Below are 12500 nucleotides of genomic sequence, written 5' to 3' on the forward strand. Positions count from 1 at the left end.
CGGACCTAGCTAGCTACCAGAGAGAGAGAGAGAGAGTGTGCCTGCCTCTCTCTCTCTCTCCCTTCTCGCTTGTCCTGTCCTAGGTAAGCTAGCCTTCGATCGCACCGTGCTAGCTACCAGAGGGAGAGAGAGAGCGTGCCTGCCTCTCTCTCTCCCTTCACGCTTGTCCTGTCCTTGGTAGGCTAGCCTTCGCTCGCACCTAGCTAGCTACCAGAGAGAGAGAGTGTGTGTGTCTGCCTGCCTGCCTGCCTGCCTGCCTTATCGGCCTCTCTCTCTCGTCTCGATTCACTTTCAATCGAGACCATAGGAAACGCATTTTTTCCTATATAATAGTACCAAATACTATGTGTGGGTAGTTGGTCAAAAAGTTGCCAAAAAGGTGCACCTTTTTGAATTCGTTCCGTTTTTACCAAGGGCTTTCTACCACGGCCAAACCCTCGATTCCCCAAGCCTTTCCTCACTCTCTCTCTCTCTCTCGCACCTTGCTAGCTACCAGAGAGAGAGAGAGTGTGCCTGCCTCTCTCCCTTCTCGCTTGTCCTGTCCTTGGTAAGCTAGCCTTCGATCGGACCTAGCTAGCTACCAGAGAGAGAGAGAGAGAGTGTGCCTGCCTCTCTCTCTCTCTCCCTTCTCGCTTGTCCTGTCCTAGGTAAGCTAGCCTTCGATCGCACCGTGCTAGCTACCAGAGGGAGAGAGAGAGCGTGCCTGCCTCTCTCTCTCCCTTCACGCTTGTCCTGTCCTTGGTAGGCTAGCCTTCGCTCGCACCTAGCTAGCTACCAGAGAGAGAGAGTGTGTGTGTCTGCCTGCCTGCCTGCCTGCCTGCCTTATCGGCCTCTCTCTCTCGTCTCGATTCACTTTCAATCGAGACCATAGGAAACGCATTTTTTCCTATATAATAGTACCAAATACTATGTGTGGGTAGTTGGTCAAAAAGTTGCCAAAAAGGTGCACCTTTTTGAATTCGTTCCGTTTTTACCAAGGGCTTTCTACCACGGCCAAACCCTCGATTCCCCAAGCCTTTCCTCACTCTCTCTCTCTCGCACCTTGCTAGCTACCAGAGAGAGAGAGAGTGTGCCTGCCTCTCTCCCTTCTCGCTTGTCCTGTCCTTGGTAAGCTAGCCTTCGATCGGACCTAGCTAGCTACCAGAGAGAGAGAGAGAGTGTGCCTGCCTCTCTCTCTCTCTCTCCCTTCTCGCTTGTCCTGTCCTAGGTAAGCTAGCCTTCGATCGCACCGTGCTAGCTACCAGAGAGAGAGAGAGCGTGCCTGCCTCTCTCCCTTCTCGCTTGTCCTGTCCTTGGTAAGCTAGCCTTCGATCGGACCTAGCTAGCTACCAGAGAGAGAGAGAGAGAGTGTGCCTGCCTCTCTCTCTCTCTCCCTTCTCGCTTGTCCTGTCCTAGGTAAGCTAGCCTTCGATCGCACCGTGCTAGCTACCAGAGAGAGAGAGAGCGTGCCTGCCTCTCTCTCTCCCTTCACGCTTGTCCTGTCCTTGGTAGGCTAGCCTTCGCTCGCACCTAGCTAGCTACCAGAGAGAGAGAGAGTGTGTGTGTCTGCCTGCCTGCCTTATCGGCCTCTCTCTCTCGTCTCGATTCACTTTCAATCGAGACCATAGGAAACGCATTTTTTCCTATATAATAGTACCAAATACTATGTGTGGGTAGTTGGTCAAAAAGTTGCCAAAAAGGTGCACCTTTTTGAATTCGTTCCGTTTTTACCAAGGGCTTTCTACCACGGCCAAACCCTCGATTCCCCAAGCCTTTCCTCACTCTCTCTCTCTCTCGCACCTTGCTAGCTACCAGAGAGAGAGAGAGTGTGCCTGCCTCTCTCCCTTCTCGCTTGTCCTGTCCTTGGTAAGCTAGCCTTCGATCGGACCTAGCTAGCTACCAGAGAGAGAGAGAGAGTGTGCCTGCCTCTCTCTCTCTCTCTCCCTTCTCGCTTGTCCTGTCCTAGGTAAGCTAGCCTTCGATCGCACCGTGCTAGCTACCAGAGAGAGAGAGAGCGTGCCTGCCTCTCTCCCTTCTCGCTTGTCCTGTCCTTGGTAAGCTAGCCTTCGATCGGACCTAGCTAGCTACCAGAGAGAGAGAGAGAGAGTGTGCCTGCCTCTCTCTCTCTCTCCCTTCTCGCTTGTCCTGTCCTTGGTAAGCTAGCCTTCGATCGCACCGTGCTAGCTACCAGAGAGAGAGAGAGAGTGTGCCTGCCTCTCTCTCTCCCTTCTCGCTTGTCCTGTCCTTGGTAGGCTAGCCTTCGCTCGCACCTAGCTAGCTACCAGAGAGAGAGAGAGAGAGTGTGTGTGTCTGCCTGCCTTATCGGCCTCTCTCTCTCTCTCGTCTCGATTCACTTTCAATCGAGACCATAGGAAACGCATTTTTTCCTATATAATAGTGCCAAATACTATGTGTGGGTAGTTGGTCAAAAAGTTGCCAAAAAGGTGCACCTTTTTGAATTCGTTCCGTTTTTACCAAGGGCTTTCTACCACGGCCAAACCCTCGATTCCCCAAGCCTTTCCTCACTCTCTCTCTCTCGCACCTTGCTAGCTACCAGAGAGAGAGAGAGTGTGCCTGCCTCTCTCCCTTCTCGCTTGTCCTGTCCTTGGTAAGCTAGCCTTCGATCGGACCTAGCTAGCTACCAGAGAGAGAGAGAGAGTGTGCCTGCCTCTCTCTCTCTCTCTCTCCCTTCTCGCTTGTCCTGTCCTAGGTAAGCTAGCCTTCGATCGGACCTAGCTAGCTACCAGAGAGAGAGTGTGCCTGCCTCTCTCCCTTCTCGCTTGTCCTGTCCTTCGTACGCTAGCCTTCGATCGCACCTTGCTAGCTACCAGAGAGAGAGTGTGCCTGCCTCTCTCCCTTCTCGCTTGTCCTGTCCTTGGTAAGCTAGCCTTCGATCGGACCTAGCTAGCTACCAGAGAGAGAGAGAGAGAGTGTGCCTGCCTCTCTCTCTCCCTTCTCGCTTGTCCTGTCCTTGGTAGGCTAGCCTTCGCTCGCACCTAGCTAGCTACCAGAGAGAGAGAGAGTGTGTGTCTGCCTGCCTGCCTGCCTTATCGGCCTCTCTCTCTCGTCTCGATTCACTTTCAATCGAGACCATAGGAAACGCATTTTTTCCTATATAATAGTACCAAATACTATGTGTGGGTAGTTGGTCAAAAAGTTGCCCAAAAGGTGCACCTTTTTGAATTCGTTCCGTTTTTACCAAGGGCTTTCTACCACGGCCAAACCCTCGATTCCCCAAGCCTTTCCTCACTCTCTCTCTCGCACCTTGCTAGCTACCAGAGAGAGAGAGTGTGCCTGCCTCTCTCCCTTCTCGCTTGTCCTGTCCTTAGTAAGCTAGCCTTCGATCGGACCTAGCTAGCTACCAGAGAGAGAGAGTGTGCCTGCCTCTCTCTCTCTCCCTTCTCGCTTGTCCTGTCCTTGGTAAGCTAGCCTTCGATCGCACCTTGCTAGCTACCAGAGAGAGAGAGCGTGCCTGCCTCTCTCCCTTCACGCTTGTCCTGTCCTTGGTAGGCTAGCCTTCGATCGCACCTAGCTAGCTACCAGAGAGAGAGAGTGTGTGTCTACCTGCCTGCCTGCCTTATCGGCCTCTCTCTCTCTCTCGTCTCGATTCACATTCAATCGAGACCCTAGGAAACGCATTTTTTCCTATATAATAGTGCCAAATACTATATGTGGGTAGTTAGTTAGGAAAGTTTCAACTTCCTAACCTTACAGACACTACCCAAGCCATATCGCTACTAGAGCGAGAGAGGGTGCCCTGCCTCTCTCTCTCTCTACCTTTCGCTCTACTCCTAGCACTCCTGGCTAGATCGGCATTGCATGCTGGCTGGGACGACCTATCCAACGAGGGGTCGATCGTCCCGATGCGACCAGGCGATCGGTCGCAACAGGGAAGAAACCAGCTATCGTACTACGTCTCTAATGCAATGTATAGGACCCCAAAATCACTTCTTCCCTATATATAGTGCCAAATTCTATATGGGGGTAGTTGGTCAGGAAAGTTTCAATTTTGAAATCGTGCCTTTGCTACCAACGGCTTTGCACCAAGGGAAAGCCAGGGGTACACAAGGACTAGCGCCACAGTCTCACTTCTCGGTTTTATTTTATTCATTATCTCGGTAACGGATAGGAATTTTTTGATGGGGTTTGCTTTGGCAGATCGGCCATTACGAGAGCTATAAAGCAATGTCAACTGCGAGATTCGAACTCTTCCCTGTTGGTCGGGGCGGTGGGTGCGTCAAAACATATGACTTTTCAAAAAATCGACTTTATGCCGTTTCACTAAATGTTGAATATCTGAACCCCTTGATATTTTTCCATGGGGTTTGCATTGGAATATTGGCCAATGAAAGGTCTAGATTGCTATGTCGGCGGCGGGATTCGAACTCGTGCTAGGTAGTTTTTACAGTGAAAAAACCGATGAACAAATGACTTTTTTGGCAATTTCTCCGTAACAAATGGGAATATTTCGACGAGGTTTATGCCGGCAAGTCGGTCTCGATAGCCTGTATCAGAAAATAACAAGTTGCCTGGCACAACTCCTCCCCAATCGTCGGGGCGGTGGGTGCGTCAAAACATATGACTTTTCAAAAAAAATCGACTTTATGCCGTTTCACTAAATGTTGAATATCTCGGGAACCCCTTGATATTTTTCCATGGGGTTTGCATTAGAATATTGGCCAATGAAGGGTCTAGATTGCTATGTCGGCGGCGGGATTCGAACTCGTGCTAGGTCGTTTTCACAGTGAAAAAACCGATGAACAAATGACTTTTTTGGCAATATCTCCGTAACAAATGGGAATATTTCGACGGGGTTTATGTCGGCAAGTCGGCCTCGATAGCCTGTATCAGAAAATATCAAGTTGCCTGGCACACCTCCTCCTCAATCGTCGGGGCGGTGGGTGCGTCAAAACATATGACTTTACAAAAAGTCTTTATGCCGTTTCACTAAACGTTGAATATTTTGGGAACCGCTTGACATTTTTCCATGGGGTTTGCATTGGAATATTGGACAATGAAGGTTCTAGACTGCTATGTCGACGGCGGGATTCGAACTTGTGCTAGGTCGTCCTCACAATTAAAAAACCGATGAAAAGCTACAGTTTCCCCCATATCTCCAGAACGGCTGGGAATATTTTCAAGCGGTTTGCTGCAGCGTGTCGGGGCCACGGGGCCACGTCGGGGAACGGGTGCCACCCGGACGCCACCGGGCGAGGTGGTGTCAAAATGGCGGAAAAACCGTTAGGTTCCTAGAATGAAGTGGTGGAAGGGAACGTCCCATTGGCACGTTTCACACCTCGGCAGACGCGCCTGGTCGAGACGAAGACAGAGAGTGGTAGATGTTGAAAATCGGTGCAGGTTTGGCCGAGTTAGGGGCTGTTTTGTCACCCGGCAGGGGCCACAAAACGACAAAGTCCGAAAAGCTACAGTTTCCCCCATATCTCCAGAACGGCTGGGAATATTTTCAAGCGGTTTGCTGCAGCGTGTCGGGGCCACGGGGCCACGTCGGGGAACGGGTGCCACCCGGACGCCACCGGGCGAGGTGGTGTCAAAATGGCGGAAAAACCGTTGGGGTTCCTAGAATGAAGTGGTGGAAGGGAACGTCACATTGGCACGTTTTACACCTCGGCAGACGCGCCTGGTCGAGACGAAGACATAGAGTGGTAGATGTTGAAAATCGGTGCAGGTTTGGCCGAGTTAGGGGCTGTTTTGTCACCCGGCAGGGGCCACAAAACGACAAAGTCCGAAAAGCTACAGTTTCCCCCATATCTCCAGAACGGCTGGGAATATTTTCAAGCGGTTTGCTGCAGCGTGTCGGGGCCACGGGGCCACGTCGGGGAACGGGTGCCACCCGGACGCCACCGGGCGAGGTGGTGTCAAAATGGCGGAAAAACCGTTAGGTTCCTAGAATGAAGTGGTGGAAGGGAACGTCCCATTGGCACGTTTCACACCTCGGCAGACGCGCCTGGTCGAGACGAAGACAGAGAGTGGTAGATGTTGAAAATCGGTGCAGGTTTGGCCGAGTTAGGGGCTGTTTTGTCACCCGGCAGGGGCCACAAAACGACAAAGTCCGAAAAGCTACAGTTTCCCCCATATCTCCAGGACGGCTGGGAATATTTTCAAGCGGTTTGCTGCAGCGTGTCGGGGCCACGGGGCCACGTCGGGGAACGGGTGCCACCCGGACGCCACCGGGCGAGGTGGTGTCAAAATGGCGGAAAAACCGTTGGGGTTCCGGAATGAAGTGGTGGAAGGGAACGTCACATTGGCACGTTTTACACCTCGGCAGACGCGCCTGGTCGAGACGAAGACATAGAGTGGTAGATGTTGAAAATCGGTGGAGGTTTGGCCGAGTTAGGGGCTATTTTTCACCCATGCCACAATAGTCAAGGTCAAGGTAGGGAGCGTGGGAAAATAGTGTTTTTCTCCCAAGCGTGGAAAGATATGTTAAAGTTTGACCCACCGGCGCCTAGGTCTGGATGAGTCGCACCTGCCTGTGTTATCCCCGTGCATGTCGCTGTGTCCGTTCGTGCGTACGCCTTCGCATAGCAAACGCTTCGGTGCCAAGTCGGTAGCTTAAAGTTGGTTTTCTCCGAAAGCCTATGAGCGATCTTAAGGTGCGACCCATCGGCAGATGGGCCTCGACGAGACGCAGCTGGCAGTGAAAACCCCATGGATCTCGGCTGGTCCGATCGTCCGTAAGTCAAAGAAAACGAATGCAATGGAATTCGCAATGGTCAGCTCGCTGCGAGAATCGGATTATTTTTTTTCCTGGCCAAACGGGTGGACCAATGGGCAATTGCAAGACGTCATTCGATCTGGCGTGACGAGAGGCGTCTTGGAAAAAAAAATAAGTCCATTGGACCTGTACGTTCGTCCGTAATGGTAAGAAAACCGATTTTTGGAACCCCCCTCCAATGTTAAAGTGAAAATGTCCATTAAAAAAAGTTTTCTCGCCGACGGGTAGAGGTATTGTCCCGTGTCGTGGTTCGACCGCTCGGGCCCGACGAGACGCGTCTGCCGGTGCCAGGCACGGTCGAGTAGGCGTGTCCGTTCGTCCGTGCGCTCTGGAAAACGTTTTCAGCCGCGCCGAACCATACGAGTGCGAAGTTGGCTTAAATCGAGTTTGCTCGAAAAGTAATGGACCGATTTTGACATGCGACCTACCGACAGGTCGGTCTCGGCAAGACACGTCGGACGGTGTGAAAGACATGGAATTCCCATCGTCCGTTCGTCCGTCCGGGGAAGAAAACGGGCCCGTTGATGTCAATGTCGGAAGCGGGCGACATTGGGTCGAAGCGAGTTTTGAGCATCGCCACTTAAAGGTATGTTGCCATGCCCTACGTCGTAAGATGGGCCTGGAAGAGCCGCATCTGGTGGTGCAAACCGCATGAAAATCGGCTTGTCCGTTCGTCCGTGCGACCCGTCCACGTGCATGTCGCTGGAGCGCGACATGGGGTTGAAGCGAGTTTTCAGCATCGCCACTTGGCAGGATGTTGACGAGCCATACGTCGGACGATGGGCCTGGAGAAGACGCATCTGTGCGTGCAAACCCCGTGAAAATCTGCTGGTCCGTTCGTCCGTACGGCTGAGAAAATGCGTAGTTCAAGGTCAAGGTCGGGAGCGTGGGAAAAAAATGGCTTGGGTGCAGTTTTCTCTGGAACGGGAAGAGCTATCTTGAAGTGGGAAGCACCGGCACATCGGCCCGGACGAGTCGCATCTGCCTGCGAAAAGGGCATTTGAATCACCGTGTCCGTTCGTGTGCAGGACGAGGAAAATGAATGGTTTGACTGTTGCGGAGAAGACGGATCCGTACTTGGAGTTAGTACGTGATTTACGCTGGCGCACAAAGAGAGATATGAATACCAAGAAGAAGAAGAAGAAGAAGAAGAAGAAGAAGAAGAAGAAGAAGAAGAAGAAGAAAAAAAATTAGAAAATAAAAATAACAAAGAAGAAGAAGAAGGAAGGCGGGAAGAAAGAACATAATAATAATAATAATAATAATAATAATAATAATAATAATAATAATAATAATAAAACCCGCAATACAAGGTGATTTTGTACGATACTATTTAAAACACTTTATGGAAGCGTTCGATTGTCGTTTCTATGCATAAATTTGGCAATTGTAATCCATTCCACTGCATTTTTCATGATGGGAAAATATTGTCCCACTTGGGCAAAGATTGGCCCAAAATCTACCTGGCATTGGAAGCACTTGGCTTCATTCACCTTAGGACTCCAGCGTTACCTTGTCGTACAGACAATATTGTGTAGGCATGTTTGTCCAATTCCTTGGTTCGACATTAAAATCACTTCATACAAACAATATAAGTGATTTCGTCCAATTGCGCTCTTTGACAAATTTCAAAATTGTGTGCAATTCGATCATGTGGCATTGATAAACACTTTACAGAAGCGTTTAATTATGTTCTGTCTGCATGAAGTTGGCATTTTCCATGATGGGAAATATTTGTCCAAAACCTACATGTTATCTGGCTTTGAGCCCCCCCAAAATTGCCAAGAAAAGTAGCAAAATGTGGCCAAAAACCTACGTTATTGGGTTTGGGGCAAAAATTTGCACAACAATGTTCCGAAAAGTGGCCAAAAACCTACCTAAACTTTTCTGAGACACGCTCGACAGTGTCTTCTTTCCGCACGGTTTGTGTCAAGCCCGTTCCCTTGGCTGTGACGGGAACAAATAAATTTAAAAAAAAAAAAAAACAAAGGAAAAAAAAAAAAAAAAAGAAAAGAAAAGAAAAGAAAAAATCGTATCTGTAGAACGGTAAAAGATATTCTCATGCGGTTTGCGTTGGCTGCTGCGTCCTAGACAGAGCTATTATGTCTCTCTGTATGTATGTATGTATGTATGTATGTATGTATGTATGTATGTATGTATGTATGTATGTATGTATGTATGTATGCAAATCAATAAATAACCAAGTCCAACAAAACCCATTTCTTCCATGCAAGTGTAAAGTTGCCAAATATATCTTAATGGCTGCGTCCGTTCGTCCGCCATCGGGAGAAAACCGTTTTCCACCATGCAAGTGTGAAGTTTCGAAAAATTGAAATCTTTGGAATATAGCGACGTGCCACATGTCGGCAGATCGGGCTCGAAGAGACGACTCTGTTAGAGCAAACCGCACGTCAATAGCCCTGTCCGTTCGTCCGTACGCTTCGAGAAACCGACCGTTTCTAGGTAAAACGCGGCTTAAAGTTCCTTTCCTCCGGAAGGGCAAGAGCTAGGTAGACGTGCGACCCAGGGCCAGATTGGTCTTGAAGAGACGCGTCAGGCAGTGAAAACCCCACGAAAATCGGACTGTCCGTTCGCCCGCCATTGGAAGAAAACCGATTCCTTCCATGCAAGTGTGAAGTTTCGAAAAATTGAAAGCTTAGGAATAGAGCGACTTGCCATATGTCGGCAGATCGGGCTCGACGAGGCCACTGTGCTAGAGCAAACCGAACGTCGATAGCCCTGTCCGTTCGTCCGTTCGCTTCGAAAAACCGACCGTTTTTAGGTGAAACGCGGGCGTAAAGTTCCTTTTCTCGGGAGGGGCAAGAGCTAGGTGGACGTGCCACCCAGGGCCAGATTGGCCTTGAAGAGACGCGTCTGGCAGTGAAAACCCCACGAAAATCGGACAGTCCGTTCGTCCGTGCGACCATGAAAAGCCGAAGGTCAAGGTTGTTGCCATCACGGCATTCCGTTGGTTCGGTATCTTCACTCGAATACCTATATCTTTCGAACGCTCGAAGATATTTTCGTGCGGTTTGCTGCGGCTGATGGGTCTGAGAAAGACCTATCCGTCGATGCCTTGCGCTGGAAGATGGCTTCATCCTGGACGAGGCGGTGGCCATTTCAGCGAGAGACGAAAGTAATGGGAAAATAACAAGTAACCGACTTCGCTCGGGAAGCAATTTATCGGCACTCTTGCTAGAAAATTCGTGTCTCTAAAACGGCGAAAGATATTCTCGTGCGGTTTGCGGTGGCGGCTGCGTCCTAGAGAGAGCTATCCACGCATGCCTTGCCGAGCGAGATGGCTTCAAAGATGGCTTCGTGATGGCCGTTCAGGCACAGGCAGAAATCACTGGAGGGGGGGATAGACACACAAAACTCGCTCGGTATGCAATTTATCGGCACACTTGCTAGAAAATTCGTGTCTCTAAAACGGCGAAAGATATTCTCGTGCGGTTTGCGGTGGCGGCTGCGTCCTAGACAGAGCTATCCCACGCATGCCTTGCCGAGCGAGATGGCTTCAAAGATGGCTTCGTGATGGCCGTTCAGGCACAGGCAGAAATCACTGGAGGGGGGGATAGACACACAAAACTCGCTCGGTATGCAATTTATCGGCACACTTGCTAGAAAATTCGTGTCTCTAAAACGGCGAAAGATATTCTCGTGCGGTTTGCGGTGGCGGCTGCGTCCTAGACAGAACTATCCACGCATGCCTTGCCGAGCGATATATATATATATATATATATATATATATATATATATATATATATATATATATATATATATATACATATATACATATATATACATATATATACATATATATACATATATATATATATATATATATATATATATATATATATATATATATATATATATATATATATATATATATATATATTCACACACACACACACACACAAAGACACACACACACACACACACATCAATTAATAACTAAGTCCAACGTTGGTTTTAGTTACTTCGCTTCCAAGGGCTTTGCACCAACGGAATGTCCAGGGGTACACAAGGCCTAGCGCCGACGGCGGGAGGTATTATCAAATGTCAGATGCCAAAAGATCTGTCTTGAATAGACGCGTCGGCCTGTGCCAAATATATCTTAATGGCTGCGTCCGTTCGTCCGCCATCGGGAGAAAACCGTTTTCCACCATGCAAGTGTGAAGTTTCGAAAAATTGAAATCTTTGGGAATATAGCGACGTGCCACATGTCGGCAGATCGGGCTCGAAGAGACGACTCTGTTAGAGCAAACCGCACGTCAATAGCCCTGTCCGTTCGTCCGTACGCTTCGAGAAACCGACCGTTTCTAGGTAAAACGCGGCTTAAAGTTCCTTTCCCTCCGGAAGGGCAAGAGCTAGGTAGACGTGCGACCCAGGGCCAGATTGGTCTTGAAGAGACGCGTCAGGCAGTGAAAACCCCACGAAAATCGGACTGTCCGTTCGCCCGCCATTGGAAGAAAACCGATTCCTTCCATGCAAGTGTGAAGTTTCGAAAAATTGAAAGCTTAGGAATAGAGCGACTTGCCATATGTCGGCAGATCGGGCTCGACGAGGCCACTGTGCTAGAGCAAACCGAACGTCGATAGCCCTGTCCGTTCGTCCGTACGCTTCGAAAAACCGACCGTTTTTAGGTGAAACGCTGCGTAAAGTTCCTTTTCTCGGGAGGGGCAAGAGCTAGGTGGACGTGCCACCCAGGGCCAGATTGGCCTTGAAGAGACGCGTCTGGCAGTGAAAACCCCACGAAAATCGGACTGTCCGTTCGTCCGTGCGACCATGAAAAGCCGAAGGTCAAGGTCGTTGCCATCACGGCATTCCGTTGGTTCGGTATCTTCACTCGAATACCTATATCTTTCGAACGCTCGAAGATATTTTCGTGCGGTTTGCTGCGGCTGATGGGTCTGAGAAAGACCTATCCGTCGATGCCTTGCGCAGGAAGATGGCTTCATCCTGGACGAGGCGGTGGCCATTTCAGCGAGAGACGAAAGTAATGGGAAAATAACAAGTAACCGACTTCGCTCGGGAAGCAATTTATCGGCACTCTTGCTAGAAAATTCGTATCTCTAAAACGGCGAAAGATATTCTCGTGCGGTTTGCGGTGGCGGCTGCGTCCTAGAGAGAGCTATCCACGCATGCCTTGTCGAGCGAGATGGCTTCAAAGATGGCTTCGTGATGGCCGTCCAGGCACAGGCAGAAATCACTGGAGGGGGGATAGACACACAAAACTCGCTCGGTATGCAATTTATCGGCACACTTGCTAGAAAATTCGCATCTCTAAAACGGCGAAAGATATTCTCGTGCGGTTTGCGGTGGCGGCTGCGTCCTAGACAGAGCTATCCACGCATGCCTTGCCGAGCGAGATGGCTTCAAGGATGGCTTCGTGATGGCCGTTCAGGCACAGGCAGAAATCACTGGAGGGGGGGATAGACACACAAAACTCGCTCGGGAAGCAATTTATCGGCACACTTGCCAGAAAATTCGTGTCTCTGAAACGGAGAAAGATATTCTCGTGCGGTTTGCGGTGGCGGCTGCGTCCTAGACAGAGCTGTCCACGCATGCCTTGCGGAGAGAAGAAGGAAAAAAAAAAAAATTTAAAAAAAAATGGAAGAAAATGACAATCGTGGCCAAAGAGAAACGATTTTTAACCGGCCACGGTTGTCATTTTCTTCCAAGGGTTAAAAAAAAAAAAAAAAAAAAAAAAAAAAAAACTAAGTCCAACTTTTTCACCAGTTCTCACCCACCAGTTTCTGACATCCATCGTCAAAAAACT

Source organism: Sinohyriopsis cumingii, unplaced genomic scaffold (genome assembly GCF_028554795.1).
Source record: "Sinohyriopsis cumingii isolate HCF-2022 unplaced genomic scaffold, ASM2855479v2 utg005591l, whole genome shotgun sequence".
Taxonomy (NCBI): domain Eukaryota; kingdom Metazoa; phylum Mollusca; class Bivalvia; order Unionida; family Unionidae; genus Sinohyriopsis; species Sinohyriopsis cumingii.